We start from the raw sequence: 7,221 nt of genomic DNA on the forward strand, positions 1-7,221 counted from the left end.
AGCTAAAACTCTTTCCTTTATAAATTACCCAGTTTGGGGCAGTTCTTTGTAGCATATGAAAATGGACTAATGACAGTCGCTGACTCTGGTTCCTGAGACAGAGGTCCTAAAACCCTTATAGATAGGATTTCTGGGAGAATCTTTTGTTCTAATCTTTGGTCTTTAACCTGGGTTCCTGACACAGAGCTCCTAAATCTCTTGGAATTTCCTAAGTGATAGGTGCATTGTTTGCTCTAATGAGGCAACTCTTGGTGGGCTCCTGGATGGGGCTGGTCACCAGAAGGACCAAGTCATGATTAGAAGCTTAACACATTCGGCTCTACCCGCTATCCTCTGGGAAGGGGAGCGGGGCTCGAAGTTGAGTTAATAAATCCATCATGCCTATAGGATGGAGCCTCCTCCATGAAAATTCCTGAAGTGGCAGCAGCTGCCAAACTGGAATAGGAGAAGCTGGGACTGGAGGAGCTGCAGGAGTCCTTGCCGCTGTCGGTGTTTGCGAGTGGCAGGGAGCCAGGCCTTGAGGGATGGGGTGTGCTGTGATGCCAGAGCTGGCGGTGCAGAAGGTGGTGGTCTACCCCCTGTTGCTGCTCAGTGTGGTGGATCACTTCAACTGATTTGGCGAGGCTAGAAACCAGAAGCAAGCTATTGGGGTCATGGCAAAAGAAAATACTTGATGTGTCCAAGAGTTTTGCAGTCCCTTTTTATGATAATGACTAAGTCCTTTTTTATGAAGATGACAGAGATGATGCTGTCTGATTTTTAGATCAAGATTATTTGGAAAACATGTATGGAATGTTTAAGAAGGTAAATGCCAGAGAAAGAATATTTGAGTGGCACCACACAGGCCATAAACTTTACAAGAATGCCATTGCCATCAGTGAAGTAATGAAATGATACTGCCCTAACTCTTGTTTTGGTCATTATTGATGTGAAACCCAAGGACCTGAGCCTGCCAACAGAAGCATATATTTCAGTGGAAGAAGTTCATGTGGATAGAACTACAACCATAAAAACATTTGAGCTTGTGACCAGTGAAACCAGAGCAGAGGAAGCTGAGGAAGTCAGAGTCAAACGCTTGTTATGAGACATCAAAGACACTACCGTGGGCACTCTTTCCCAGCAGATTATAAACCAAGTCTCTGCATGGCTTGAAGGGACTGAACTCCACGCTTCTGGATATCAGGAGCTACCAGGTAAAAGTAGTGACAGGCAGGCTACCCATAGACCATCAGATCATCCACCTGCTGTAGGATGTCTTCAGCCTGCTGCCAGATGTCAGCCCTGATGAGTTTGTCAAGGCCTTTCACCTGAAGACCGACAACCAAATGGAGGTGATGTACGTGGCCTTGCTCATCTGTTTTTGGCTGCCCTGCACAGCCTTATCAACAACAAGATTGCCAACCAGGATGCAGAGAAGAGAGAAGGACAGGAAAAGGAGAGAGCAAAAAGGATAGAAAGATGACAGAGAGAAAGATAAAGATAAGGAAAACATAAAGAGTGATATAAAGGAAGAAGAGAAAAAGGAGAAAAAGTGAAAATGTAGCTTTTAAAATTTGTAAATTAACCTTATAAAGTAAATCAGTGTGCTCCTAGAAGGTTCTTGCTTGCTTTTAGTGCTTTTTGAAAAGCTGTTCTACTGACAGCCCTCTGCTTCTGACCACCCTTGCTGTGGCATTACATGGAAGCAAATGGATAGAGGGACTGATCTTGTACCTAATACTGCAGTTTCAACTGCTGTTGAGTTGAGGATATAATAGTCAGCTCTGGCTTCAGATTGTGTGAGAAAAATTAAGAGAAGTCAACATAACATTTTTGGTACTCTTCATTCTTTACCTGTAAAACCAAGAGTTGAATTTTCCCCCACCTTAAAAGACTCTTGGGGTCTATTTCTGGTAATTTACAAAATTCCTGAATGGAGTGCATGAATTCCACCCATTCTCTGCCTTTTAACGCTTTTGAATTCTGACCCTTTTGAACTCTGTTGAGAAAATCACACCACATTTTGGATCTACATGTAGTTCTGGCATTCTTAGGGCTTGGGATCCAGCTTTATATTTTGTTTACCTTCAAAGAAAATTAAATGGTTTGGTTAAAAAAAAAAAAAAAGCTTCCTGAGCTACCAGGTTCAGAGAGCTTCCAGGTTGTTGGACTCGTGGAGTTGCTTGGGAGGTGCCACACACAGAGAAGTCATGGAAGCTCCAGCCCCTTCCAACATATACTTGGTAATACCAAGTATTTTATTCAAAAAATGAGTAAAACATAAATATTTCCCTGAGTTCTGTAAGCTGTCCTAGCAAACTGAATCTGAGGAGGGAGTTGTTGTGGGACCTCCTGATTTATAAGCCAGTTGGTCAGAAGTATAGGTGACACTGTTACTTGCAGTTGTTGTCTGAAGTGGGGGGCAGTCTTGTTTGACGAGCCCGCAACCTGTGGGAGTTGACTCTGGCTCCAGATAGTGTCAAAATGGAATTGAATTCTAGTACACCGAGTTGGTGCTCACTGGAGAATTGGTTGCCATGTGGAGAAAACCCCACACACACCTGGGGTCAGAATTGTTGAGTGGAGTATATGAGAGTATAGTAGGAAACCCCACAATCTCCAGGTCGACCAACTGGCTATAAATTGGGGGTTCCCATGACTCCCTCTTCAGTTCAATTAATTTGCTAGAGCGGCTCATAGCACTCAGGGAAACATTTTACTTACATTTACCCATTTATTATGAAGGATAAGTTAAAGGATACAATTGAACAGGTAGATGAAGAGGAGATCCATAGAGTGAGGTTCAGGAAAGTCCCAAACACAGGAGCCTCTGTCCCCATGGAGTTGGGTGTGCCACCCTCCTGGCATATGGATATAATTAAGTAGCTCAAGAACATAAACCTGTTTGATGGGTTCTAATAAAGCAAGGAATTAAGGTTTTATATTAAAGCAGCTTTGAGGAAAAGTGAATTCCATAAGATACAGAACCTTGGTGCTTCTATCTGCAATTCAGCTGGTGTTTTCTCTTCTCCAGTTTTTCGACTCTTTGAAGTAGCTTTTGCTCTTGCCAGTGGAGTGTCTGAGCACTGCTCACCCTGAGAAGTTTGCTTCAAATCCAAGATGGTAAATTAAGGAGATTATCAAACAGATCTCTTGTGTGATATCTTCTATCTTTATGAGAAATTAGGTACAGCATTTAATTCACTTTTTTTCTGGCTTGTAAGTTCTTGATAAAGTGTTTTGACATGTTTGTTAGGCAAGTTTCTAAGGTTTTTTTTTTTTTTTTTTTCACTTTATGAGATGATAAACTAGTTTGTGACATCGGCCTCAAAGTACCTGACTGTATGAGACGGATACCAAACCAAACTGTTTTTCTTGCTCTGAAACTCATCACAACACACTTCTGACACCAGGCAATCAGATGTACCCCATCTCCAACATATAACATGTGACCTTTGTATCTCTCTTTTTTCACTTAGCATAATGTTTTTGAGGTTCATTCACATTTTAGCATATATCAATACTTCATTCCTTTTCGTGGCTGAATAAGATTCCATCACACACACACATATACACACCACATTTTGTTCATTCATCTCTTGATGGACATTTGGGTTCTTTCCACTTTTTGACTCTTATAAATAATATTGCTCTTTGTGTATAAATATTGGAATTCTTACAATTCTTTTCCATTTTAGGGGTCATATACCTAGGAGTAGAATTCCTGGGTGAGATTCGAATTCTCAGAAGCTACACTATTTTACATTTCCACTAACAATATACAACAGTTCCAGTTTCTCTTCATCTTGGACAACACTTGTTATTTTCCGTTTTTTTGGTTTTGGTTAGTTATTGCCATCCTGATGAGTATGAAATTGTATCTCATTGTGATTTCAATTTGTATTTCTCTAATGTTAATTAGGGAAGGGGCTGAACTTCTTTTCATGTGCTATTTGGCCATTTGTATATCTTCTTTGGAGAAATGTCTGTCCAACCCTTTGCTCATTTTTAGTGGATTGGTTTTCTTTCTGTTATTAGAATTCTTTATGAGGAATTTGGCCCCAGGCCAAAATCTTACATGTGATGTTTGAACCCACTATAGACAATTACAAGGCTTTATCTGACAAACTCAATGGGGGAAGCTGCTTTCTTCATACCTAAGGAAATGTTGGCCTAAAAGGAAGAGTTGAGGCACAAAAAAATAAAGAGTTTACTTGAGCCAAAGTGAAGACAGCTGCCCCGATATGTGTTAAAGTTGCCTTGAGGAGTGTACCCTCAGCTCTTGTTACGAGCAAATTTTTAAAGGCAAAGAGAACAAGGAGTGGGCTGATACAAAGTTATTTGACAGGAATTCTCAGTAGTTGACAGGGATATCATTGTTCAGTGGTTGGCTATACATTGTTGAATTAGAGGGTATGAGTTAGGGTGTCCAGCATATGGCAGTTATGGCTTTTTCTTGTCAGTTAGCCTAGAGCCCACATAGCAAGTGGCTTCAAGAGATAATTATTTAGCTCAAGGTGGAGTGATGTGACTGCTGTTTCATTCCAGTGCCTCTCTGGACCTGATAGCTTAAATGGGCTTGCATTCCTCAGTTAAGTTTCTTTTTTTTTTTCCATGCCAGTGTATGCTATTTTCTGGAGGTACTTACTGGCAGTGACTGAGACTCCCTGCAGCCACGCTCACACACAGCTGCATTCCTAGCTCAGGTGACTGTTTGGAGGCCTTCTTATGGGGAGATGGGGGAGTTGGCTGAGGCACTTCCCAGGTGCCTCCACTGAGGCTTCCTTTGAGAGGCTTTGACTAAGGTATTTCTCTCTGATCTGACTCAGTATTTTTCCACTTCTAGCCCTTCCTCCTCTGCCTCCCCATGGGCCCCTGGGTTCATAAAGATGCAGAGAGGAAGCAGCCTTCTTCAGGGCTTCTCAGCAGTGCGACAGTGTGCCCCACCCCGACAGCCCTGCAGCGCATATTTATCTGACCCTTTCCTAGGGAAGTAATGAAATACTAGAGAACTAGCACCTCTCATTTTGCCCCTTGCTTATACTGTGGCAAGAAGTGAATAAAGACTTGATTGTTACTTTTAGTTTGCCTTGTCCTTATTAACCACATCAACACCTGGCAGCTCAACATGTTATATATTCTTGATAGTAGACCCTTATCAGATACATAATTTGCACATATTTTCTCCCACTCTGTAAGTTGTCTTCACTTTTTGGTAGTATCCTTTGGTGCACAAAAGTTTTAAATTTTGATTATTTGTGTATTTTTTTCTTGCATTGCCCGTGCTTTTAAGACTACTTAAGAATTCACTGCCAAACCTAAGGTTATGAAGGTTTATCCCAATGTTTTCTTCTAACATTTTTATAGTTTTAGCTCTTACATTTAGGCCATTGATCCATTTTGAGTTAATTTTGTATATGATGTAAGGTAAGGGGTCTAGCTTCACTCATGCATTCATCCATCCATATACATGCATGTGGATATCAAGTTTTCCTAGTAGCATTATTGTTGAAGAGACCATTCTTTCTCCATTGGATGGTCTTGGCATCCTTGATGAAAATCAGTTGACCATATATGTGAGGGTTTATTTCAGAACTTTCAGTTCTGATCCATTGAATGTCTGTCTATCTGCTCATACCAAACTATTTTGGTAACAGTTCCTTTGTAGTGAGTTTTGAAATTGACAAGTGTTTTAAGTCCTCTAACATTTTCCTTTTTCAAGATTTTGTTATTTGGGATGCCTTGCAATTCTATCTGAATTTTAGGATCAGCTTTTCTGTTTCTACAAAAAAGGTTGTTGGGATTTTGATAGAAATTGCACTGACAATGTAGATCAGTTTGGGGAGTATTATCATCTTACTAAATATTACAGTCCATTAACATAGAATGCCTTTTCTCTTATTTAGATATTCTTTAATTTCTTTTAGCAGTGTTTTTTGTTTTTTTGAGACAGTCTCACTCTGTCACCCAGGCTGGAGTACAGTGGCACGATCTCGGCTCACTGCAACCTCTGCCTCCTGGGTTCAAGCAATTTTCCTGCCTCAGCCTCCTGAGTAGGTCGGATTACAGGCACACACCACCAGGCCCGACTAATTTTTGTATGTTGTTAGTAGAGACGGGGTTTCAGCATGTTGGCCAGGCCAGTCTTGAACTCCTGATCTTGTGATCTGCCCTCCTCAGCCTCCCAAAGTGCTGGGATTACAGGCATGAGCCACCGCATCTGGCCAGTGTACAAGTCTTATACCTCTTTGATTAAATTGATTCCCAAGTATTTTATTACTTTTTATGCTATCATAAGTGAAATAGAGCTCACCTCTTAATTACAAGGGGTGAGGGGAAGAAAAAGATAAGATACAGAAATAGATTCAAAAGTCTAGTTACTGAAAGATATTTTTTTCACATGTGGAATAAATAAGGACAGGAATAGGGGCCTATCCTTTTAGTTTGTTTCATTTTTAAGTTTATAAGAAAACATTTATATCTCTGCTATTTTGAATCTCTTGAGTGTTTCAAAATCATTTTTTTGAGTAGTTGTGAAGAATTGGCAGCACCATAGCACTATTTTTAAGCTTTAAATGTAGAAAATGAGATTAGGGTTACACAAAGCCGTAAGTCAGATTTAAATTATTATTATTATTTTTAGGGAACAGGTCATACTGTATTGCTTAGGCTGCTCTCAAACTCCTGGTCTTCAGTGATCCTCCTGCCTCACCCTTCTGAGTTGCTAGGATTACAGATGCGAGCCACCCAAAAGTCAGGCTTTAATCGGTCTCAGAGAAACCACATATTGTCAAGAAGTGAGATTATTCCATATATGGTACATTTACTTTATTATTATTTACTTTGGTGGTGTCACTACTCCTTCTTGTCCTGTCCCGAGTTCTGATCATCCCGAGTTCTTCTTCCTTTGTACCCCCCATCAAGCGATCTGTCATGTGGGAGGGCCAGTGGGAGAGGTAGCTAGTGGTTCTCTCCAACGCCATGAATGTGGCAGAGCTATCTCAGAAGCCAAGCAAGTAATGACAGTCTAACTGTTACAATAAAAATGACTGCCAATTTTGAATACCTAACATGCCAGATACTATACTAGATGTTTGGTGCTCTTTGTGAACTTATATAGACCATCTCCCAGTAGATGAAAAGAGTTATTTACGGGATTGAATTCTTTGACACTTTGAATTCTAGATGCTAGATATAATGGATTGGTATCCTACAGTTTGGGATCCCACAATTTGTAGGCTC

General features: G+C 40.6%; 1 protein-coding gene and 1 pseudogene across 11 annotated transcripts in view; both read left to right on the forward strand.

The window, feature by feature from the left end:
* LOC105484591 (SWT1 RNA endoribonuclease homolog) overlaps nt 1-7,221 on the forward strand; it is a 141,174-nt gene that overhangs the window by 115,205 nt on the left and 18,748 nt on the right. The window lies entirely within an intron of this gene.
* Nucleotides 1-7,221, forward strand: part of LOC105484588 (26S proteasome non-ATPase regulatory subunit 7 pseudogene) — a 9,175-nt pseudogene continuing 1,954 nt past the window's right edge.

Source organism: Macaca nemestrina, chromosome 1 (assembly GCF_043159975.1).
Source record: "Macaca nemestrina isolate mMacNem1 chromosome 1, mMacNem.hap1, whole genome shotgun sequence".
NCBI classification, from domain to species: Eukaryota; Metazoa; Chordata; class Mammalia; order Primates; family Cercopithecidae; genus Macaca; species Macaca nemestrina.